This window comes from Panthera tigris, chromosome B4, assembly GCF_018350195.1.
Source record: "Panthera tigris isolate Pti1 chromosome B4, P.tigris_Pti1_mat1.1, whole genome shotgun sequence".
NCBI lineage: Eukaryota > Metazoa > Chordata > Mammalia > Carnivora > Felidae > Panthera > Panthera tigris.
In genome coordinates this window covers 82203293-82228511 of record NC_056666.1, presented here as the reverse complement: position 1 = coordinate 82228511, position 25219 = coordinate 82203293, and the positions used below count along the sequence as shown (strand labels likewise).

At 39.5% G+C, this 25219-nt stretch overlaps 1 protein-coding gene across 6 annotated transcripts in view; it reads right to left on the bottom strand.

Moving 5' to 3' along the window:
- Nucleotides 1-25219, bottom strand: part of RBMS2 (RNA binding motif single stranded interacting protein 2) — a 93095-nt gene that overhangs the window by 39512 nt on the left and 28364 nt on the right. The window contains exons 1-2 of one of the 6 annotated variants that reach the window (XM_015537285.2): nucleotides 13039-13079; nucleotides 2743-2776 (exon numbers count right to left, since the gene is read on the bottom strand). The exons of 4 other annotated variants lie outside the window; for them this stretch is intronic. The gene's annotated coding sequence lies outside the window, so the exon portion shown is untranslated. Of the gene's footprint in view, nucleotides 1-2742; nucleotides 2777-13038; nucleotides 13080-25219 lie in introns of those variants that run through there. One more of the 6 variants, XM_042992555.1, reaches the window with a different exon arrangement.

Here is a 25219-nt window from a genome sequence, read left to right as displayed (position 1 = left end):
ATGAAAATGTCCTAAAATTGATTATGGTAATGGATGCAAACTCTGTGAAAACACTAAAAGCCACTGAACTGTACACTTTAAATGGGTGATTTGTATGGTATGTGAATTATATATCAATAAAGCTGTTGTAAAAATTTGATGGGGATGGGTGGAAAGAGGAGCACATTCCAACCACTAAAAACATCTTGAGATGTCAGGCAACCACGGGTAGCGTGGACTAGCACAGAATTCAGCCTAGGCTGGCATCACCACACTTCATTTCCAGATAAAAAAGTCATGATATTAATGTATTTATTGAAATTCAAGTGGAAATATAGATTAACCATCAAAACATATCAGAACAAGAAAGGGATATTTCCGGGGCACCTGGCTGGCAGAAGAGCATGTGATTCCTGACCTTGGGGTCATGAGTTTGAGCCCCATGTTTGGTGTAGAGATTAAAAAAAAAAAAAACAAAAAAAAGCTTTGGGGCACTTGGGTGGCTCAACTGGTTGAGCATCCAACTCTTGATTTTGGCTCAGGTCACGATCCTAAGGTCGTGGAACTGAGCCCCAAGTTGAGCTCTGTGCTGAGCATGGAGCCTGCTTAAGATTCTCTTCTTCTTCCTCTGACCCTCCTACACTCGTGCTCTAAATTAATTAATTAAGCTTTATGGGGAAAAAAAGGGGATATTATCTTACAGTCCCCCTTTCCTAAAAACAAACACTAACAATATTAAAACTAAAACAAAAAAGGCATCTCTGGAAAATGCAGAGCCTGCGCCAGAGAATACATACCTCCTATCTGTCCACCATAGTTGGTTGATTGATTGATTTTAAGGATTTTTTTTTTAATTTTTATTTATTTTTGAGAGAGACAGAGTGCGAGTGGGGGAGAGGCAGAGAGAGGAGGAGATACAGGATCCGAGGCAGGCTCCAGGCTCTGAGCTGTCAGCACAGAGCCCGACGCGGGGCTTGAACTCATGAACCTTGAGATCGCTACCTCGGCCGAAGTCAGACACTTAACAGCTGAGCCACCCAGGCGCCCCACCATAGCTGACTTTAAAAGCTGACTTGGCACTTTCTACTACTTCCTCTGAACTCAAGTAAACCTGACACCATCTCTAGCTCCTCATCTCCTCCTCCTCTTTCATGGCTCTTACACTAGAACAGCAATCTGTTTCCCCACATCCCTTGAATACCAAGATGGGAACAGTAAGGTACACCAAGCATATGGCCTCCAGCCAGTTTCTTACATTTATACCAGGTGGTATTCAAACTGGGTCTCAAGTATACAACAGACATTTAAAAGCCCTAAGCCAAAATGACTATAGAATCCTCAGTTAAGCATGTAACCACAGAATGCTACCCAGGAATCTATTTGCCTTTCCAGATCCACTCACCATTCTTGCTCTCCTTGCTTTGTGTACCAGGAAGCTGACCATGTAGAGTGCATGCACAGGCTCCCTTGCCCTCTGGCTTCCAGCTGGGTTTGGGTAACCAGATGTATACCAGCAGAAAATCAAAGGGCAGGAGGAGAAGGAGGTCAGAGTATTTATTTCCCTAGCTCCTGCCAAAACACCATGATTTGCAGCCCACAGTTCCCTCCATATAGCTACTCTTAGATTCTGGTATTCTCTCTCAATACTTTGCCCTATTAGACCTAGAGGTGATGAAGTAATGTAGGCTCTGGAATTGCTGGCTATAGGGTACTCTGCTCTCTCACTGGTTTCCTTCAACCCATTTGTAAACAGTCTCTTTATTAAATCTTTCTCAAATTACTCAATTTGGATATGCCATCTGTTTCCTTTTAGGACCCTGAATAATGAACCAACCAGTCTACTTTGAAGACTCAGGTGGAAGATTTGATGGAGAAGGTCTTAAGAAAAAGTCTTCTTCAAAATCGGATTAAAAAAAACCCTCACTGTGCAAACATCCTCAAGGCCAAGTTTAACACAGAATTCTGTTCTATATCCATTTGTTTAACCTTCAACAGTGTCTTAAATCCTATCACATTTATGATTTCATTTGATTTTCCTCACAACTCTGTGAGCTGTAACAGGGAGTGTTATTCTCTTTTAAAACTTAGAAACTGAGGCTCAGTCTTATTTCAACATTTCCTCTGTTGTTATCACCTTGCTTTTTGTTAAGCAGAACCAAATAACAAAAAACCTGAACACTGAAAGTATCCAAACCATGCTAACAGCTGAGTAAACACATAAAGCAGCCCTTTACAGGACCCTGTATCTTTTGTTTCTTTCTCTTCTGGAAAGAGAACAGTTCTAAGTTCTTAGACAATGGGTAATGTCCAGTCAGAGTAGAACATGTAAGGAACAAAGGTATCTGAACTATGACTTAAACAAGCTAGAGGAATATCTCTTATGTAATACTGGTGCTTACATAAACCAACCAGAGAAAGAGCCCTCAACTGAAGTATATGGGCAATTTTATGGTGGGCAGAGCCCTTTTAAGCACAGTCTTTTTAGGGAGCACACGCCCATGCCTGCAATCCTTGTAATAACCATGTCACCAGTTTGTGGGTACATGTCAGTGTGGCAATAACTCATATGTACCAGGAAACATACAGCAAAAAGTTTAATAACTTCTTAGGACAGAAGAAGGATCTTTAAAGATTAAGCAGCTGCAGTAGGAACAGGACAGCCGACTGCTTGGGGAGAATATGTGTGGAACACAACTGAGCCCCCACTGAGTGTTATTCTGCATTACCAAATCCCTCCACTATTCAGCTTGGCTGACGGATTACCTGTGTTCAGGAGAATATATGGCCCAGGAAGGAACTGCAAAGTGAACAAAAATAGCAGCATCATTAGAACTTCATGGCTTTCAGGGCACCCGGGTGGTTCAGTTGGTTAAGCATCTGACTTCAGCTCAGGTCATGATCTCACAGTTCGTGACTTCGAGCCCTGCTTCAGGTGAACAGGAGCCCCGCTTCTCTCTCCCTCTCTCTCCCACTCTGTCCCTTGCCCACTTGCGCGCTCTCTCTCTCTCTCTCTCTCTCAAAAAGAACTTCATGGCTTACAGAGAAATGTTATCTGCCTCTTCCACAAGAGAGAAAAGGGAGAGAAAAAAACAGGAAAGATAATGCCTGCCTATAGTTTGTTGTACCCTACCCCATCATTTACCATATGTTCATCATTTGACACAATTTCATTTTGGCCAGAAATAGATCAAAAACCCACAAGAAGTCAGGAAACACCAGCACTCCTCTTTTCCACCCTCACTCTACCTGTTCAAAGAATACACAGATTGGTAGACTGAAGATCTGGTCTTATTAAGACTCAAAGTCAGAAAGATTCTGCTCCTTTGGTCATTACAGATTTTTTTTTCCTTATAGAAAAGACAATAAATACTGGCAATACTACACACCTAAAGGAACTGGCCTAATCCAAGGATATGAAAGGTATGTATGCCTAGTCTATTTCCAGATCAAAATAAAATGTGTATGTGCAACCACCCAGCAATACATCAGGTATATAAAGTCCTATCCTTGTATCCTTGTTCCTAGTCTGCTTTTACAAGTCACAAAGAACTCACAAAGTTTGATATAATGTGTATACAACTATCTCTAAAAAGATACAAAAGAAACAGTTTATAATCCTGGCTACTAGGTAGAAAGGGACTAGGTATACGTAGGATGGGGTGAAAACACAGGCTTTTTCTATGTGTGTTTCATTAATACCCATTTGAACATTTTGTTTTATCCCAAGGCCATACATCTATTAAAAAACAAAAATCAGAGGATGTGGCTGGCTCAGTCAGTAGAGCATCTGACTCTTGATCTCAGGTTGAGTTCGAGCCCCACACTGGGTGTAGAGATTACTTTAAAATAAGTAAATAAGGGGCACCTGGGTGGCTCAGTCAGTTGAGTGACCTGACTCTTAATTTTGGCTCAGGTCACAATCCCAGGGTGATGGGATCCAGCCCCACGTCGGGCTCCACACTGACTGAGTGTGGAGCCTACTTAGGATTCTCTCTCTCCCTCTGCCTCTCTCCCCAGCTTGCGTGTTCTCTAAAAATATAAAATAAATGTCTTTTAAAATCTGACATACTATTTTTTTTTTTTTTAACTAGGATAGAGGACCGCTTGGGTGGCTCAGTTAGTTGGGCATCTAACTCTTGATTTTGGCTCAGGTCATGATCCCAGAGTCGTGGGATCAAGCCCTGTGACAGCCTCAGCACTGAGTGTGGAGCCTGCTTCAGATTCTCTCTCCTCCTAACAAAAACAAAACTAAACTAAATTAGTCCTTGGAAAAGTGTTAACCTACTTTCTCAAACTCATGATCTAAATCTACAATTGGAATGGGGCAGAGGTTACAGGTAAGAGGTGGAAGTGAGGACTGATTGCCAAACTGAGCACTGAATACCAAAAATGGATTACAGTTCATCCTTAACAACATGGATTTGAACTGTACAGGTCCACTTATACGTGAATTTTTTTCAATACAGTATATTACTGTAAATGTATTTTTCTTCCTTGTGATTTTAATAAGATTTTTCTCTTCCCTAGGTTATTGTGAGAATACAGTAATATGTAAAACATATGAAATATGTCTTAATCAACCGTTATTGGTAAGGCTTCTGGTCAACAGTAGGCTATTAGTACTTAAGTTTCAGGGGAGTCAAAAGCTACACCTGGATCTCTCGACTACACAGGGGTTCAGTAACCCTAACCCTTGCATTGTTCAAGGGTTAACTGTATAAGCAAAAGGATAAATTCTCCAAAAAAGGAAGAGAAAATTCTATCCAGTTCTTGGATAGTAATGTGGAAGATGATGTAAGAATTTCTACAAGGTCCAGTACCCACAGTCTCATAAATATGTACTATTTACATAACAGCTACAATATACTACATCTATAAAGAATATAGAAAAAGGCGTGGTGGGGGGGAGGGGCGCACCTGGGTGGCTCAGTCAGTTAAGCACCCAACTTTGGCTCAGGTAATGATCTCACGATTCACCAGTTTGAGCACTGCATAGGGTGAGCTCAAGCCCTGCTTCAGGTAAGCTTGAGACAATGCTCTGGGCTCCACACTCTCTCTCTGCACCTTGTGGGGTTCTCTCTCTCTCTCCCCTTGTGCTCTCTCGCTCTCTCGCTCTCTCTCAAAACTTAATTATTTATTTAAAATGGGGCACTTGTGGCTCAATCAGTTAAGTTCCAACTCTTGATTTCAGCTCAGGTCATGATCTCAAGGTTGTGAAATCAAGTCCCTCTTCGGGCTCCACTCTAGGCATGGAGTCTGCTTAAGATTCTCTCTCCCTCTCCCCTGTTCTGTCTCTCTCTCTCTCTCTCTGTTATTCATAAATAAATACATACGTAGATACATACATAAATATATACATAACACAAAATTCGGGATGCCTGGGTGGCTCAGTAGGTTGAGCGTCCAACTTCGGCTCAGGTTATGATCTCCCAGTTCATGGGTCTGAGCCCCACATTAGGCTCTGTGCTGACAGCTTGGAGCCTGGAGTCTGCTTTGGATTCTGTGTCTCCCTCTCTCTCTGCTGCTCACCTGCTCATGCTCATGCTCTGTCTCTGTCTCTCTCTCTCAAAAATAAACAAACATTAAAAAAACTAAAAAAAAAACCAACTACTTTCTCAGCTCACCAATAAGAAGCAACTCCTCATGCACTCAAGTTTTATTATGAGATTGCAGCAATTCAGTCACATATTCAGACTCCACTTCTGATTCCAGTTCTCTTGCTATTTCCACATCTACAGTGACTTTCTCCACTGAGGTCTTGAGCCCTTCAATGTCATCCTTGAGGGTTGGAATCAACTTCTTCCAAACTCCTATTCATGTTGGTATTTTGACCTCTTCCCACGTATCATGAATGTTCCTAATAACATCTAGAATGGCGAATTCCAGTAAGGCTTTCAATTTACTTGGTCCAGATCCATCAGAGGAATCACTATCTATGGCAGCTATAACCTTTCAAAACGTAGTTCCCTTTTTTTTTTTTCTTAATTTTTTTTAAGTTTACTTATTTTGAGAGAGAGAGAGAGGCAGAGCACAAGTGGGGTAGGGGCAGAGACAGAGGGAGAGAGAACTCCAAGTAGGCTCTGCACTGTCAGTACAGAGCCCAACGTGGGGCTTGAACTCACAAACTGTGAGATCATGACCTCAGCTGAGATCAAGAGTCAGAGGCTTAACAAACTGAGCCACGCAGGTGCCCCCAAAATGTAGTTCTTAAATGATAAGACTTAAAAGTCAAAATTCATCCTTGATCCATGGGTTGCAGAATGGATGCTGTGTTAGTAGGCATGAGAAAAAACATTATTCACATTGGATAGCTCCATCAGAGCTCTTGGATGATCAAGTACATTGTCAATGAGCAGCAATACTTTGAAAGCAATCTTTTTTCTAAGCAATAGGCTCAACAGTGGGCTTAAAATATATGGTAAACCATATTGTAAAACAGATGTGCTATCATCCAGGTACTGCTGTTTCATTCACAGACCACAGGCAGAGTAGACTCAGCACAATTCTTAAGGGCCCTAAGATTTTCAGAATGGTCAGTGAGCATTGGCTTCAACTTCAAGTCACTAATTGCATTAGCCCTAACAAGACAGTCTGTCTTTTGAAGCTTCGGCACTGACTTTTCCTCTCTAGCTATGGAAGTGCTAAAGAGCATCTTCTTCTCATAGAAGGCTGTTTCATCTACATTGAAAATCTGTTGTTTAGGGGCACCTGGGTGGCTCAGTTGGTTAAGCGGCCGACTTCGGCTCAGGTCATGATCTCGCGGTCCGTGAGTTCGAGCCCCGCGTCGGGCTCTGTGCTGACAGCTCAGAGCCTGGAGCCTGTTTCACATTCTGTGTCTTCCTCTCTCTCTGGCCCTCCCCCATTCATGTTCTGTCTCTCTCTGTCTCAAAAATAAATAAACGTTAAAAAAAATTTTTTTTTTTTAAAAAGAAAATCTGTTGTTTAGTGTAGCCACCTTCATTTAACTCTCTTAGTGACATCTGGATAACTGGTTGCAGCTTCTATATCATCACTTCCTGGTTCACCTTGTACTTTTATGTCATGGAGGTGGCTTCTTTCCTTAAACGCTATGAGCCAACCTCTGCTAGCTTCAGACTTCTCTTCTTCAGCTTCCTCACCTCTCTCAGCCTTCACTGAATTGAAGAGATTTAGGCCCTTGCTCTGGATTAAGCTTTAGATTAAGGGAATGTTGTGGCTGCTTTGATCTTCTGTCCAGACCATTCAAACTTTCTCCATATCAGCAATAAGGCTGTTTCACTTTCTTATCATTTGTGGGTTCATTGGAGTAGTGCTTTTACTTTCCTTCAAAAACTTCTCCTTTGCATTCAAAACTTGGCTGCTTGGTACAAGAGGCCTAGCTTTAAGCTTATTTCAACTTTTAATAGGTCTTCCACACTAAGCTTAATTATTTCTAGGTTTTGATGTAAAGCGAAAGACACTGAACCCTTCCTTTCACTTGAACACTTAGAGGCCACTGTAGGGTTACTAACTGGCCTAATTCAACATTGTGTCTCAAGGTATATGAAGGCCTGAGGAGAGGGAGAGAGATGGAGGAGACAGCCAATGAAGTGGTAAAATCACACACACTTACCACTTAAGTTCACCATCTTATATAAGTTCACAGCACCCCAAAACAATTACAATAGTAACATCAAAAATCACTGATCACACATTACCATAAATATAATAACAATTAAAAAGTCTGAGGGGCGCCTAGGTGGCTCAGTTGGTTAAGCGTCCGACATCAGCTAAGGTCATGATCTCATGGTTCGTGGGTTCCAGCCCCGTGTTGGGCTCTGTGTTGACAGCTTGGAGCCTGGAGACTGCTTCAGATTCTGTGTCTCCCTCTCTCTCTGCCCCTCCCCTGCTCACACTCTGTCTCTCTCTCTCTCAAAAATAAACATTCTGGTTGGGGCACCTGGGTGGCTCAGTCGGTTGAGGGTCCGGCTTCGGCTCAGGTCATGATCTCACAGTTTGTGGGTTCGAGCCCCACATGGGGCTCTGTGCTGACAGCTTAGAGCCTGGAGCCTGCTTTGAATTCTGTGTCTCCCTCTCTCTCTGTTCCTCCCCAGCTCATGTTCTCTCTCTCTTCTTCAAAAATAAAGACATTAAAAAAATTTTTTTTTTAAGAAAAAATACAAAATAAACATTCTGGGGCTTTTGGGTGGCTCAGTCGGTTGAGTGTCAAACCTCAGCTCAGGTCACGATCTCGAGGCTCGGGAGTTTGAGCCCCACAGTGGGCTCTGTGCTGAGAGCTCAGAGCCTAGCCTGCTTCAGATTCTGTGTGTCCCTCGCTCTCTTCCCCTCCCCCCCTCACACTCTGTCTCTCTCTCTCAAAAATAAACATTTAAAATAAATATTTTAAAAAATTTTTTAAATAAGCATTAAAAAAATTTTTTTTAAGTTTGAAATAGCACAAGGATTACCAAAATGTGACATGAAGTGTGCAAATGCTGTTGGAAAAATGGTGCCAATCAACTTGTTCAACACAGCATTGCCACAAATCTTCAATATGTAAAAAAACACAATACCTGCAGAGCACAATAAAGTGAAGCACCATAAATGAAGTATGGCTATACACATTTAGCTTTGCTATTCCACACTGGTTAAGTTTTAAAGGGGTAAGTCACCAGATGGGGAAGTCTATAGCTTTCTATTTTTGTTTTGTTTTGTTTTGTTTAATCACTGCTGTATCCAGGTAGATAAATCTGTCTAATTCTGGGGTAGTAGTAGAAATCCACTGGCCCATAGATATAAGCTACCTCCTTGAATATTAGTTTTATTAGAAATAAAAGCAATACCTTTATTATTATCTCTCAAACTTTTTCTTATTTCTCACATGGAATGGAGGAAGAGGAATGCTTCAAAGTGAAATCCCTCAAACCGCAACAATCTCTGAGAGCAAGGCAAGTACCATCTTTGGTAGTTGAAATGAGAGAGGGGATGGGTAAAGTGTTAGCATGCCTGGCTCTCCTAGTTTGTAAACCCTACAAATGTAAAATAATGATTTAATAATAATTCAACTTAGGTTAACAAAAAAAAATCATTTCTTTCCTTTTTTTTTCTTTTAACATTTATTTATTATTGAGAGACAGAGAGACAAAGAATGTGAGCAGGAGAGGTGCAGAGAGGGGGGGGGGGGAGACAGAATCCAAAGCAGGCTCCAGGCTCTGAGCTGTCAGCACAGAGCCTGATGTGGGGCTCGAACCCACAAACTGTGAGATCATGACCTGAGCTGAAGTTGGATGCTCAACCGACTGAGCCACACAGGCGCCCCATTTTCTTCCCTAATGTAAAGTTTTTATTTTATATATAAGGAAAAATTTTTATACACATGTAAAAATTCAGTTTTTATATAGGCACTCAATTATTCACTATTCATTTAAGAATTAAGTAGGCAATGAATCATTGTTTACTAAATGTCTTTTCAAAAGTATCTTTAACTATATGTCCCATTAACTAGCAGGAAGTGGTTAAAACACAGGCTCAAAATTCACAAAGACTTAGGTTTAATTCTTCTAGTGTTGCCATGTATTAGCTGTGTGACTTTGGATGTGTTGCTTAGCCTTACCTGTAAAATGGGAACAGTAACAGCACCTATGCAACAGAATTGTTATGGAGATGAAAATAAATACATGTAAAGCTCTTATACTAGTGCCTGAAAAATTAAAAGAGTTCACATCCATTTACTCAACATACACTGAATGCCTGCTTTAGAGTACCAGGCTATGTCAAGTACTAAGGATGAAATGCTGAGCTAAATCAGAGATAGTCTTGGTACTAATGAAATTCAGCGTTTAGCAGGGATAGAGACATTAATCAAATAATCATAATGTAATTGCATAATTACCCATTGTGATAAATGGGCTAGGAAAAAAAAAAGAACAGAAAGCTGTAACCTAATTTAGTTAGTGTGGTCAAAAAGGTGGCATTTAAGTGAAATTTCAAGGATGAGAAAAAACTAGCCATACAGAGAATGAAAGAGAGGATCCTTTCAAAGAGAGGAAACTTGGGCAAAAGATATAAAGTGGGACATTCAAATGAACCTAAAAGGAACAGAAGGTCAGTAAAGCTAGAGTGTAATAAAGGATGGAGAGGGAGGCAGATCCTTCCAGCCTGTGCTGAAGTATTTGGCTTTCATTCTCAACACATTAGACAGTCAGTGAATAATTTTAAGTAAGAAAGAAGTTACAAGATCTGATGTAGGTTTTGAAAATATTACTGTGGCTAGTCTGGGAAGAACAAACTAAAGTGAGGCAGGAGTTGAAATATCAAAACAAGAAACAATGCAACCTATAACTGGAGAAACAGCAGTAAAGATGAAAAAAAAAAGTGGAAAGATTTGAGATTTAATTTATAAGGCAGAATCAACAGGACTTCTTTATAGATTGGATGTAAGAAAGGACAGTATCTAGCTTGAGTAACCAAACAGATGGTGGTATCATTTATAACACCATATAGAGATCAGGGGAGTGCAATTTGAGGACTACAAAGCAAGCATTACATTTTAAATATGTTAAATTTGAGGGGTGCTTGGCTGGCTCAGTCAGTAGAACATTTGACTCTTGATCTCGGGGTCATGGGTTCGAGCCCCACATTGGATCTACAGCTTACTTTAAAAAAGTAGAGGGGTGGGGCGCCTGGGTGGCTCAGTCAGTTGAGCGTCCCACTTTGGCTCAGGTCATGATCTCACAATGTGAGTTCGAGCCCCGTGTCGATGTCTGTGCTGACAGCTCAGAGCCTGGAGCCTGCTTTGGATTTTGTGTCTCCCCTTCTCTCTGCCCCTCCCCTGCTCGTGCTCTGTCTGTCTCTCTTAAAAATAAACAGCAATTAAAGGGAAAAAAAAGAAGTCTTGCTACCTTTAATAAATTAATCAGTCAATAAATAAATAAATATCTCATTCTTTCTCTTCCTCCTCCTGCCCCTCTCCCCAACTCACGTACTCTCTAACATAAAAAAGAACTTGAATAACTTATAAAATTTCCAGGAAAAAATATCTATTAGGCAGCTGGATACACAGTGGAGAGATCTGTCTGGCAATTATAATCTGTAAATCTGTTAGCATACTAATAACTAAAATCTAGGGAAAAAAGTATATTTAAAGAGAAGGTAAGGTAGGAAGGCCTAAAGAATTCTAAATAATCAGGAATTGAACAGAATAACTGACAAATAGACCAAAAGAGAAGGGCCAAAAGGGCATGACCCAAAAAGGTTGTGTAACCAGAGGCAAGGAAAGAGAGCGTTTCAAGAAATGGAGAATAGTCAACTCTAGCAAATGCTGCCAAGAAGTTATGTAAGATGTAAACTAAAAAAAAAGCTAGTTGGATCTGGCAACTTACAAGTACCTTATAGGCTAGACCAAACAAAAGAATCACTGAGCCTGAAGAGTGGTCCTTTGAAATTATCCAGTCAGAAGAAAAAAAGGAAAAGGAATGAAGAAAGTTAATGGGACTTAGGGACATGTTAACAGAAACAATTTATACATCCCTAGAATCCCAGAAGGAGAAGAGAAGGGGTAGAAAGCTTATTCAAAGAAACAATGACTAAGAACTTCCCAAACCTGGAGAGATATTTGGACATCCAATTCATGAAAGTAATAACTTACCCCAAAATTTCAATCCTAAACAATCTTCTCCATGATAGATTATAATAAACTGTCTAAAATCAAAGACAAAGAATTTAATTTATTCAAAGTAATCTCTACCCCAATGTGGGGTTTGAACTCATGACCCTGAAATCAATAACTGCGTGCTCAAACTGAACCAGTCAGTTGCCTGACAAAGACAGAATTTTATTTATGCTTGTAAGTATTTATTTACTTATTTAGAGATAGACACAGAGAGAGAGAGACAGAGAGCGAGCAGGGGAAGGGCAGAGATAGGAGAGCTGTCAGTGCAGAGCCCAATGTGGAGTTTGAACTCACGAACCGTGAGATCATGACCTGAGCCGAAATCAAGAGTCAGATGCTTAACCAACCAAAAGAGAGGTGCCCCAAAGACAGAATTTTAAAATCAACAAGAAGGGATGTCTGGCTGGCTCAGTTGGAAGAGTGTGCAACTCTTGATCTCAAGGTCTTGAGTTCAAGCCCCACATTGGGGGTAGAGATTACTTAAGTAAATAAAACCTTAAAAATAAATAAATAAATAAATAAATAAATAAATAAATAAATAAAATCAACAAGAAAACAAATTCCCTCATACAAGGAAACCTCCATAAGGCTATCAGTGGATGTTTTAGCAGAAACCTTGCAGGCTAGAAGAGAATGGGATAATATAGTCAAAATGATGAAAGAAAAAAGAAAAACGCCAACCAAGAATAGTTTACCCAGAAAAATTGTTGTTCAGAAATGAAGGTCAGGAAGACTTTCCTTAACAAACAAAAACTAAGAAAATTCATCACCATTTGACCTGACTTACAAGAAATGATGAAAGAAGTTGGTGAAGCTGAAATGAAAGAATACTAACTGGCAACATGAAAACATATGAAAATACACAACACACTGGTAAAGGTAAACATATAATCAGATTCAGAATATTCTAATACTGTAACATAATGGTATTAACCACTTAACTCTAATATAAAAGTTAAAGAACAGAAGTACTGAGGCACCTGGCTGGCTCAGTTGGTAGAGCATGCAACTCTTGATCTCGGGGTCATGACTTCAAGCCACCCACTGGGTGGAGAGCCTACTTTAGAAAAAAAAAAAAAAAGTCCTACAATAGCTATACTTAAAATAATTTGTCAATGGATATACAACATAAAAATATGTAAACTGTGATATGAAAACATAAAATGTCAGGGGGAGGTTAAAAGCATAGATTTTGTATACAAAGACAAGTTACCAGTAATCAGTAATTATCAGAAAATCATCAATTCACAAAAAAAAGTCAGCAAAAGAGGAAGAAAAGAACTACAAGACAGCCAGAAACAGGGGTGCCTGGTCCTTGATCTTGATCCCAGGGTTGCGAGTTCAAGCCCCATTGGAGGGTAGAGTTTACTTAAGAAAAAAAAAAAAAAAAGCCAGAAACAATTAACAAGATGCCAATAATAAGTCCTTACCTAGAAATGATCACTTTAAACGTGAATGGATTAAATTCTCCAGCCAAAATGCAGAGTGGCTGAATGGATAAAAAAACAAGACCCAACTTAACATGTTACTTACAAAACACTCATAAGAACAAAGTGAACGGTTGGAAAAAGATATTCTATGCAAATGGAAACCAAGAGTGCAAGATAACTATACTTACATCAGAAGAAATAGACTTTAAGTAAAAAACAAGAGACATACATTATATAATGATAAAGCAGTCAATTCATCCAGAGAATATAAAAATTGTAAATACGTATGCACCCAACATGAAAGTACTTAAATATATTAAGCAAATAATAACAGATCTGAAGGAAAAACAGACAACAGTACACTAATAGTAGGGGACTTCAACACCCCACTTTCAACAATGGATAGATCACCCAGCAGAAAATTAATATAGAAATGCAGGACTCAAAGTATACTTTAAACCAAATGGCCCTAAGAGACACATACAGGACATTCCAGCCAACAGGAGAATACACATTCTTTTTGCAAGTGTACACGAACATTCTGCAGATTAGAGCATGTATTAAATCACAAAACAAGTCTTAGTAAATGAAAAATTACTAAGCCCATCAAGTATCTTTTCTGGCCAAAATGGTAAAAAACTAGAATCAATAACAGAAGGAAAATTAGAAAATTCACAAAATGTGGAAATCAAACAATACACTCCTGAACAACCAATGGGTCAAAGAAGAAATTTTTAAAATCCTGAAACAAAAAAAAATGGTAATACAACATACCAAAACTCATGATATGTAGCAAAAATATTGCAAAGAGGGAAGTTTATAGCAATAAATACTCACATTAAGAAAAAAATCGGGGCACCTGGGTGGCTCAGTAAGTTGAGCGTCCAACTGGCTCTGGTCATGATCTCGCAGTTTGTGAGTTCGAACCCTGCATCTGGTTCTGTGCTGGAAGCTCAGAGCCTGGAGCCTGCTTCAGATTCTGTGTCTCCCTCTCTCTCTGCCCCTCCCCTGCTCACACTCTGTCTGTCTGTCTGTCTCTCAAAAATAAACATTAAAAAAAATTTTTTTTAAAGAAAAAAAAATCTTGGGGCAGCTGGGTGGCTCAGTCAGTTGGGTGTCGGAATCTTAATTTCAGCTCATTATCTCACAGTTCATGAGACTGAGCCCTGTGTCAGGATCCACATGGACAGGATGGAGCCTGCTTGGGATTTTATCTCTCCTCTCTCTCTCTACCCCTCCTCCTGCTTGTACTCTCTCTCTCAAAAGTAAATATTTAAAAATTTTTTCAAACAACCTCAAGGACCTTGAAAAAGAAGACCATATTAAGCCCAAAGTTAATAGAAAAAATGAGAGAACAAAGGTCAGAGAATAAATAAATCAAATAGAGAATAGAAAAACAATAGAAAAGCTCAGTGAAACTAAGCGTTGGTTTTTTGAAAAGATAAACAATTGACAACACTTTAGCTAGACTTACAAAGAAAAAGAGAACTCAAAATTGTACAGAAGAGACATTACAACTGATACCACAGAAACATAAAGGATAAGAGATTGCCATGAATAATTATACACCACCAAATTCGATAACCTAGAAGAAATAGATAAATTCATAGAAATTTATGCCTACCAAGTATTAATCATAAAAACAAACAGGGGCGTCTGGGTGGCTCAGTCAGTTAAGCGTCCAACTCTTGATTTTGACTTAGGTCATGACCTCATGGTTCATGAGGTTGAGCCGTGCATTGGGTTCATGAGGTTGAGCCATGCATGTACTGACAGTGAGGACCCTGCTTGGGATACTCTCTCCCCCTCTCTTTCAGCCCTTCCCCTGCTCACGCTCATTCTCTCAAAAATAAATAAAACATTAAACAAACTACACAGAAAATCTGAACGGATGAGTAACAAGTGAGGAGCCTGAATCAGTAATCAAACACCTCCCAAGAAAGAAAAGCCCAGGACCAGACAGCTTCATGGGAGAATTCTACCAAACATTTAAAGAATTAACACCAGTTCTTCTCAAACTTTTCTAAAAACTAAAGAGGAGGAAACATTCCCAAATTCATTTTGTAAGGCCACCATTATCTTGATACCAAAGCCAGATGAGCACACTAAGAGAAAACAACAGACCAAAATTTCTGATGAATATAGATACAAAAATTCTCAACAAAATACTAGCAAAATAGGGCGCCTGGGTGGCTCAGTCGGTTAAGCGCCCGACTTCGGCACAGGTCATGATCTAGTGGTTCGTGAGTTCAAGCCCTATGTCGGGCTCTGTGCTGACAGCTCAGAGCCTGAAGCCTGCTTCAGATTCTGTGTCTCCCTCTCTCTCTGCCCCCCCTCCTCTGTTCACACTGTTTCTCTCTCTCAAAAATAAATAAACATTTTAAAAAATTAAAAAAAAATACTAGCAAAATAAATTCAACAGCACATTAACAGGATCACATATCATGATGAAGTCAGATTTACCACTGGGATGAAAGAATGTTTTGACATACAGAAATCAATAAATGTGATACGCCACAACAGAATGAAAGATAAAAATCATACATCTCAACAGATGCAGAAAAAGCAACTGACAAGATTCAACGTCCTTTCACTATAAAATTGCTCAACGAATTTGGTATAGAAGGAACATAATTCAACATACAAAGGCCATACACAACAAGCCCACAGCTAATATCATACTCAACAGTGAAAGGCTGAAAGCTTTTCCTCTAAAATCAGGAACAAGACATGGATGCCCATTCTGACCACTCCTATTCAACACAGTACTAGAAGTTCTAGCTGTAGCAAGTAGGCTAGAAGAAATAAAGGCATCCAGGGTGGTAGCAGGTGCGCCCTTAACATGCAGAATGACACCAGGGAGTTCCTGGACTTGTATTACCACAGAAATGCTCCGCCAACAACCATATCATCTACCAAGAACCACACATTCAAGGACGAGATGAACGCGGCCAAGGTTGACAAGGTTCAACAGTCAGTTTAAAACCTACGCTATCTGTGGGGCCATGTGCAAGATAGGCAAGCCAGATAATAGCATCCTCTGACTGGCCAAGGCCCATGGCCTCATTTCAAAGAACTTCTGCCAGGGGCACCTCAGTGGCTCAGTGAGAGGAGCATGTGACTCTTTATCTCAGGGTCATGATTCAAGCCCCATGTGGGGTGAAGAGATTACTTTAATAAAAAAAATTTAAAAAAAAAGAGGATCATAGATGTGGAATATTTGTCATAAATAAATAGCAACTTGCCACCCAAAAAAAGAAAATAAAGGTATCCAAATCTGAAAGGAAGAAGTATAATTGCTGATAACATATCCTATATACAAAAAATTATAAACCTCTACCAAGAAAGTGTGAGGCCTAATAAACGAATTCAGTAAAGCTTCAGGATACAAAATCAACATTAATAAATCAGTTGTTTTTCTATATACTATCAATGAAATCAGTTACATCTCCATATAGTATCAGAAAGAAAACAATTCCATTAACAAAAGCATCAAAAACAATAAAATACTTAAAAATAAGGAAGTGAAAGATCTGTATAATGGAAACTACAAAACACTGGTGGAAGAAATCGAAAGTGGAGTGCCTGGGTGGCTCAGTGGGTTAAGGGTCTCGCTCTTGATTTCGGCTCAGGTCATGATCTCACAGTGCCTGAATTAGAGTCCGACGTTCAGTCTCTGGGCCATCAGCTTGAAATTCTCTCTCTCTCTCTCTCTCTCTCTCTCTCTCTCTCTCTCTCTCTCACTGCCCCACCCCCACTTGCATACACCCACAACCCTCTCTCTGTCTCTCTCAAAAATAAATAAACCCTCAAGAAACTGGGATAGAAGGATCATACCTCATGATCATAAAAGCCATATACGAAAGACCCACCACTAATGTCCTCCTCAATGGGGAAAAACTGAGAGCTTTCTCCCTTAGGTCAAAAACACGACAGGGATGTCCACTCTCACCACTGTTATTCAACATAGTATTGGAAGTCCTAGCCTCAGCAATCAGAGAACACAAAAGAATAAAACACATCCAAATTGGCAAGGAAGAAGTAAAACTTTCACTCTTCGCAGATGACATAATACTCTATACAGAAAACCCAAAAGAGTCCACAAAAAACTGCTAGAACTGATCTATGAATTCAGCAAAGTCGCAGGATATAAAATCAATGTACAGAAATCTGTTGCATTCCTATACACCAATAATGAAGCAACAGAAAGAGAAATCAAGGAATCGATTCCATTTACTATTGCACCAAAACCCATAAAATACCTAGGAATAAATCTAACCAAAGAGGTGAAAAATCTATACACTGAAAACTATAGAAAGCTTAAGAAAGAAATTGCAGAAGACACAAAGAAACCCATGCTCCTGGATTGGAAGAACAAATATTGTTGAAATGTTGATACTACCCAAAGCAATCTACATATTCAATGCAATCCCTATCAAAATAACACCAGCATTCTTCACAGAGCTAGAACAAACAATCCTAAAATTTGTATGGAACCAGAAAAGACCCTGAATAGCCAAAGCAATCTTGAAAAAGAAAACCAAAGCTGAAGGCATCACAATCCCGGACTTCAAGCTGTATTACAAAGTTGTAATCATCGAGACAGTATGGTACTGACACAAAAACAGACCCTCAGATCAATGGAACAGAAGAGAGGACCCAGAAATGGACCCACAAATGTATGGCCAACTAATCTTAGACAAAGCAGGAAAGAATATCCAATGGAATAAAGACGGTCTCTTCGGCAAATGGTGCAGGGAAAACTTGACAGCGACGTGCAGAAAAATGAACCTGGACCACTTTCTTACACCATACACAAAAATAAACTCAAAATGGATGAAAGACCTAAATGTAAGACAGGAAGCCATCAAAATCCGAGAGGAGAAAACAGGCAACAACCTCTCTGACCTTGGCTGCAGCAACTTCTTAGTCAACACATCTCCGGAGGCAAGGGAAACAAAAGCAAAAATGAACTATTGGAACCTCATCAAAATAAAAAGCTACCCCCCAAAATACATAAAATAAATTAAAAAAATACAATAAAATAAAAATAAAAATAAAATAAAATATAAATATAAATAAATAAAAAGTTTCCAGGGATGCCTGAGTGGCTCAGTTAGTTAAGCATACAACTTCAGCTCAGGTCATGATCTTGCGGTTCGTGGGTTTGAGCTCCACATTGAGCTCCACATTGAGAGCCTGGAGCCTGCTTCAGATTCTGTGTATCCCTCTCTCTCTGCCCCTCCCCCACTCACACTCTGTCTCTCTCAAAAATAAATATTAAAAAAATAAAAATACATAATAAAAAGCTTCTGCACAGCAAAGGAAACAATTAGCAAAACTAAAAGGCAACCAACAGGGGCGTCTGGATGGCTCAGTCGGTTAAGCATCTGACTTTGGCTCAGGTCATGATCTCGCAGTACATGAGTTCGAGCCCCGCTTTGGGCTCTGTGCTGACCGCTCAGAGCCTGGAGCCTGTTTCAGATTCTGTGTCTCCCTCTCTCTCTGACCCTTCCCCGTTCATGTTCTGTCTCTCTCTGTCTCAAAAATAAATAAACGTTAAAAAAAAAATTAAAAAAAAAAAAAAGGCAACCAACAGAATGGGAGAAGATATTTGCAAATGACATATCAGATAAAGGGTTAGTATCCAAAATCTATAAAGAACTTATCAAACTCAACACCCAAAAAACAAATAATCCAGTGAAGAAATGGGCAAAAGACATGAATAGACACTTCTTCAAAGAAGACATCCAAATGGCTAACAAACACACGAAAAAAATGCTCAACATCACTCATCATCAGGGAAATACAAATCAAAACCACAATGGGACACCACCTCTCACCTGTCAGAATGGCTAAAATGAACAAGTCAGGCAATGATAGACGTTGGTGAAGATGTGGAGAAAGGGGAACCCTTTTGCCCTGCTGGTGGGAATGCAGACTGGTGCAGTCGCTCTGGAAAACCGTATGGAGGTTCCTCAAAAAACTAAAAGTAGAACTACCCTACAACCCAGCAATTGCACTTGTAGGTATTTATCCAAACGATACTGGTGTGCTGTCTCGAAGGGGCACATGCACCCCAATGTTGATAGCAGCACTATCAACAATAGCCAAGGTATGGAAAGAGCCCAAATGTCCATCGACAGATGAATGGATAAAGAAGATGTGGTGTGTGTGTGTGTGTGTGTGTGTGTGTGTATACATACACACACACACACACACACACACACACACACACACACACACCAGGAATAGTACTCAGCAATAAAAAAGAATGAATCTTGCCATTTGCAACAATGTGAATAGAACTAGAGTGTATTATGCTAAGTGAAATTAGTCAGAGAAAGACAAATATATGACTTCACTCATATGTGGAATTTGAGATACAAGACAGATGAACATAAGGAAGGGAAGCAAAAATAATATAAAAACAAGGAGGGGGACAAAACATAAGAGACTCTTAAATATAGAGAACAAACTGATGGCTGCTGGAGGGGTTGTGGGTAGGGGGATGGTCTAAATAGGCAAGGGGCATTAAGGAAGTCACTTAGGAAGGAAGATGAGCACCGGGTGTTATTTGCAGGGGATGAATCACTGAATTCTACTCCTTTTTTTTTTTTTTTTTAAATGTTTATGTATTTTTAAGAGAGACAGACAGAGAGCAAGCAAGGGAGGGACAGAAAGAGGAACAGAGACACAGAATCCAAAGCAGGCTCCAGGCTCTGAGCTGTCAGCACAGGACCCAACTTGGGGCTCCAACTCACAGACCGTGAGATCATGACCTGAGCCAAAGTCAGACGCTTAACCAACTGAGCCACCCAGGCACCCCTGATTCTACTCCTGAAATCATTATTGCACTATATGCTAACTTTGATGTAAATTAAAAAAAAAAAATTTTTTTTAATTAAATTTTAAAAGAGTACCTGGTTGGCTCAGTCAGTAAAGTATGCAACGCTTGATCTCAGGGTTGTAAGTTCAAGCCCCATGATGGGCACAGAGCTTACTTAAAAAATAATAATAATAAAATTTTAACTAAAAAATTTAAAAAGCAGACACAGACCAATGGAAACAGAATCAAGAACCTAGAAATAAATCCACATATACACTGGCAACTCAAATTTGATAACGGAACCAAGAACATTCAATGAGGAAAGAACAGTCCCATCAATAAATGGTAACGGTAAAACTGTATATCTACACACAAAAGAATGAAATTGCACCCCTATATTAACAACCACTCACAAAAATTAATTTGAAATGGATTAAAGACTTAAATGTAAGATCCGAAACCATAAAACTCCTAGAAGAAAACAGTGAAAAAGCCCCTTCACATTGATCTAGTTGATGTTGTTTTTTTGGATATGACACCAAAAGTGCAAGCAACAAAAGCAAAAAATCAGTATTGGGGCTATACCAAACGAAAAAGTTCTGCACAGCATAAGAAACAATCAACAAAATGAAAAGGAAACCTAGAGAATTAAAGAAAATTTTGCAAACCATATAGCTAATGAGGGGTCAAAAAACCAGAATATATAAGGAACTAATATAAATGGATAGCAAAAAAAAAAAAAAAAATTAAAAAATGAGCAGATGCCTGGGTGGCTCAGTAGGTTGAGCATCCAACTTCGGCTCAGGTCATGATCTTGCGTTGCAGTTTGTGAGTTTGAGCCCCACATCAGGCTCGCTGCTGTCAACACAGAGCCTGCTTTGGATCCTCTGTCCCCTTCTCTCTGCCCCTCTCCCACTCATGTTCTCTCTCTCTCTCTCTCTCTCTCAAAAATAAATAAACATTTTTTAAAAATGGGCAGAAAACCTGAATAGACATTTTCCCAAAGAATACATACAAATAGCCAATAGCTAAGTGAAAAAGTGCTCAATGTCACTAATCCTTAGGGAAACACAAATCAAAACCATAATGAAATATCACCTCACATCTGTTTTATTGTCATAAAAACAAGAGATACAAATGCTGGAAAGGGTGTGGAGAAAAGAGAATCCTAGTGTACCATTAGTAGGAATGTAAATTGGTGCAGCCACTATGGAAAAGAGTATGGAGTATGGAGGTTCCTCAGAAAACTAAAAATAGAACTCCATTAGATCCAGCAATCCCACTTCTGGGTATAGATACATGGGAGATAAAATCACTTTCTCAAAGAGTATCTTGAGTCCCATGTTCACTGCCACATTATTCACAAGCGCCAAGACATGGAACCAATCTAAGTGTCTACTGACGGATGAATAAAGAAAATGTTGTATATACATACATACAAATATTATTCAGTCATAAAAAGAAGGAAATTTTCCTATTGGTGACAACACGGATGGACATGGAGGGCATTACACTAAGTGAAAGAAGTCAGAGAAAGATAAATACTGTATGATCTCATTTACATGTGGGATCAAAAAACATCAAACTCATAGAAACAGAGAACAGAATGGTGGTTGCCAAGGGTTAAGGGGTAAGGAAAATAGGGAGATGTTGGTCAAAGGGTACAAACTTCCAATTATAAGAGGAGTAAGTTCCAGGGATCTAATGTACAGCATGGTGATTAATTATGGTTAATACCACGGTAACGTATACTTTAAAGCTGCTACGACAGTAGAGGTTTAATGTGCTCACCGTAACAACAACAACAACAACAAGGTAACTATTTGAGGTGAAGGATGTGTTATCTGACCTTAAAGTGGTAAACCTTTTGCAATACAGATGTATATTAAATCATCACATTTTACACATTAAACTTACAGAATGTTATATGCCAATTATATCTCAATAAAGCTGGGGTGGGGAAGTTGGGATGGGGGGGAATACCTGATGATTATGATGATTTCTCTTAGAGGGCTAGTAGGGGCAGAAGCCAGACTGGAGGGGGATGAAGAATGAATAGAAGATTTTGAACTGAATATATGTAATTACCTCTATAGCTTCCCAAATCCCACTAAAATCATAAAAGTTTTAGAAAGACACAGGAGTGTTCTGACTGGCTCAGTCGAAAGAGCATGCGACTCTTGATCTTGGGGTGGTGAGTTCAAGTCCCACACTGCATTTACACCCAGTAAAAAAATATAAATAAATAAATGAAAACTTTAATTTAAAAAAAAATAGGAGGGGCACTGGGGTGGCTCAGTCAGTTAAGCGACCGACGCTCTTGGGTTTCGGCTCAGGTCATAATCTCACAGTTTGCAAGTTTGAGCCCAGCATCTATCAGTGAGAAGCCCACTTGGGATTCTCTCTCTCTCTCTCTCTCTCTCTCTCTCTCTGCCCATCCCCCCACCTCATTTTCTATCTCTCAAAATAACTTAAAGAAAAAAAAAAAAAGGAGCACCTGAGTGACTCAGTCCGATAAGTCACTGACTCTTCATTTCAACTTGGGTCATGATCTCACAGTTTTTGAGATGGAGCCCCGTATCAGGCTCTGCACTGACAGCACAGAGCCTGCTTGGGATCCTCTCTCTCTCTCTCTGCCCTTCCCTTGTTCACATTCTTTCTCTCTCTCAAAAAAAATTTTTTTAATTAAAAAAAATAAAAAATAAATTAATAGGAGTGCCTGGGTAGCTCAGTCAGTTAAGCACCCAACTCCTGATTTCAGCTCAGGTCTTGATTTCAGATCTTACAAACTGTGACATCGAGCCCCCCCTTAGGATACTCTCTCCCTGTTCCTCTCTGCCCCACCGCCCCCAGCCTCTATGGTTGCAAGCACACTCTCTCTCTCTCAAAATACATACATAAAATAATAAGTAAATAAATAAAGCATTAAAAAAGGCTTTTTTGATAAAAGAAGTAATAGTTGGGGTGTCTGGCCAGCTCAGTGAGTGGTAGAACATGTGACTCTTAATCTTAGGGTCATGAGTTCAAGTTCCATGTTGGGCATAGAGTTTACTTAAAAAAAAAAAAAAAAAAAAAAGAAAAGAATAGGCCATTTACATCCTAACATGTGATTATAAATATTACACATTCTCAAAAGAATCCAATAAAGTATATCAGTACTTTAGATGAAAAACTCAAGGTCTTAGAGAGCCTAAGAAACTTGGAACTAGCACCCAGCTAGCAAACTGACAAAAGCCACAATTAAATTCAGCTCTAACTCCATATTACACAATTTGTATAGAATACAATGCTGCCTTCCTTTGTTTAACCTTAGTTTAATGCCTAACATTAGCTTAATTACATTTATTAGGGTAGATTTTTTTCAGGATCTACGAGTAGGCTTTAGAAGCTATTATCAGGAGGCGCCTGGGTGCCTTAGTCGGTTAAGCGTCCAACTTTGGCTCAGATCATGATCTCACGGTTTGGGGTTCAAGCCCCACATCGGGCTCTGTGCTGACAGCTCAGAGCCTGGAGCCTGTTTCAGATTCTGTGTCTCCCTCTCTCTCTCTCTGTCTCTCCCCTGCTTACACTCTATCTCTCTCAAAAATAAATAAGCATTAAAAAAAAATTAAAATCAGGTGTTTTGGGGGATAATAAACTGAATGACACCGTATCTACCTTTACAGAGTTTACACTCCAGCAATGAAAATAAGACAATCACCTAAATGATTCCAAAACAACACAAAGTTACATAAATTACCATATATGAAATACAAAATTTTATAGAGGCTCAGAAAAAAAAAAGTCCTCTTTGGGGGTGGGAGGTAGAGGGATTAGGAGATGCTTTATAGAAGAGGTAACTTTTCAGCTGAACTTAAAGAGATAGATAGGGTTTTAAAAGACAGTTTTATTTGAGCTACTGAACAGCCTCAGTCATGCTGTAGCCCCAGGGCCTAGCACACTGGAGCAGTTTAATGAATGTGGGTGGAGTGAACAAATGAACAGAAAGGCCATTCCAAAAGGAAGGGACAACAACAAAGGATCAGAGGCTGAATACATGAGGCACAACAAAAATAAAAGGATCACAAAGAAGGAACACAAATAGGCACATACATATTTAGAAAATAAGAATAAAGTACCTCGCCATGATTCTTTTTACATTTTGGCTCCCATATCTCCCATCTCTAAGAAAATTCTCTCAATATCACCCCCATCCTGTTTCTGCCTTTATCTCATTTCTCTATTCCCTATCTTTTTAAAATAATGATTTTATTGACATATAATTTATACACCATGTAATTAGCCCACTTAAAGTATAAATTCAATGGTATTTAGATCACACTTTCACAACCATTACCATGATCAATTTTAGAACATTTCCATTACCCCAAAAGGAAACCCAATACCCGTCACTCCCCATTTACCCCCAACCATCACCCTTCCCCCCTAGACCTAGGCAACCATTAATCCACCTTCTGTCTCCATAGATTTGCCTATTCAGGACATTTCATATAAATGGAAGCATAAAATATGTGGGCTTTCGTGAGTGGCATCTTTCACCTAGCAAAGTATTTTTCAAGGTTCATCCATTTTGTAGAATGTATCAGGACCCTATTCCTTGTCACTGATGAATAAAATTCCAAAAATTGTACTGTATGGATATATACAACATTTTATTTATTTATCTGTTCATCAGTTGGTAGATACCTGGCTTGCTTCTACCTTCAATGTTGCTATGAACACTGGTGTACAGTTTTTATGTGGACATGTTTTAATTTTTCTTGAGTATATACCTAGGAGTATGCTTAACCTTTTAAGGAACCACCAAACTCTTTCCCAAAGAAGTTGCACCATTTAACATTCCCACATGCAGTGTATGAAGAGTCCAATACTCCATGTTATTACCTGTCATTTTGATTACAACCATCCTAGTGGGTGCAAAGTGGTATCTCATTGTGGTTTTGATTTACATTTCTTGATAGCTAATGATGCTGAACACCTTGTTCATGGTTATTTGTAGATCTTCTTTGAAGAAATGCCTATTCATATCTTGCCCATTTCTTAATTGGGTTCTGCTCTCCATCTTAAAGTTCTTAAATTTTTTTTTTTTAATGTTTATTTTTGACAGAGAGAGAGAGAGAGAGAGAGAGAGAGACAGAGTATGAGTGGGGAGGGGCAGAGAGAGAAGGAGACACAAAATCCGAAGCAGGCTCCAGGCTCTGAGCTGTCAGCACAGAGCCCGACGTGGAGTTTGAACTCACAGACCGCGAGATCATGACCTGAGCCAAAGTCGGAAGCTCAACCGACTGAGCCACCCAAGCGCCCTGACTCCATCTTAAAGTTCTTAAACGATTGGGGAGCCTGGGTGGCTCA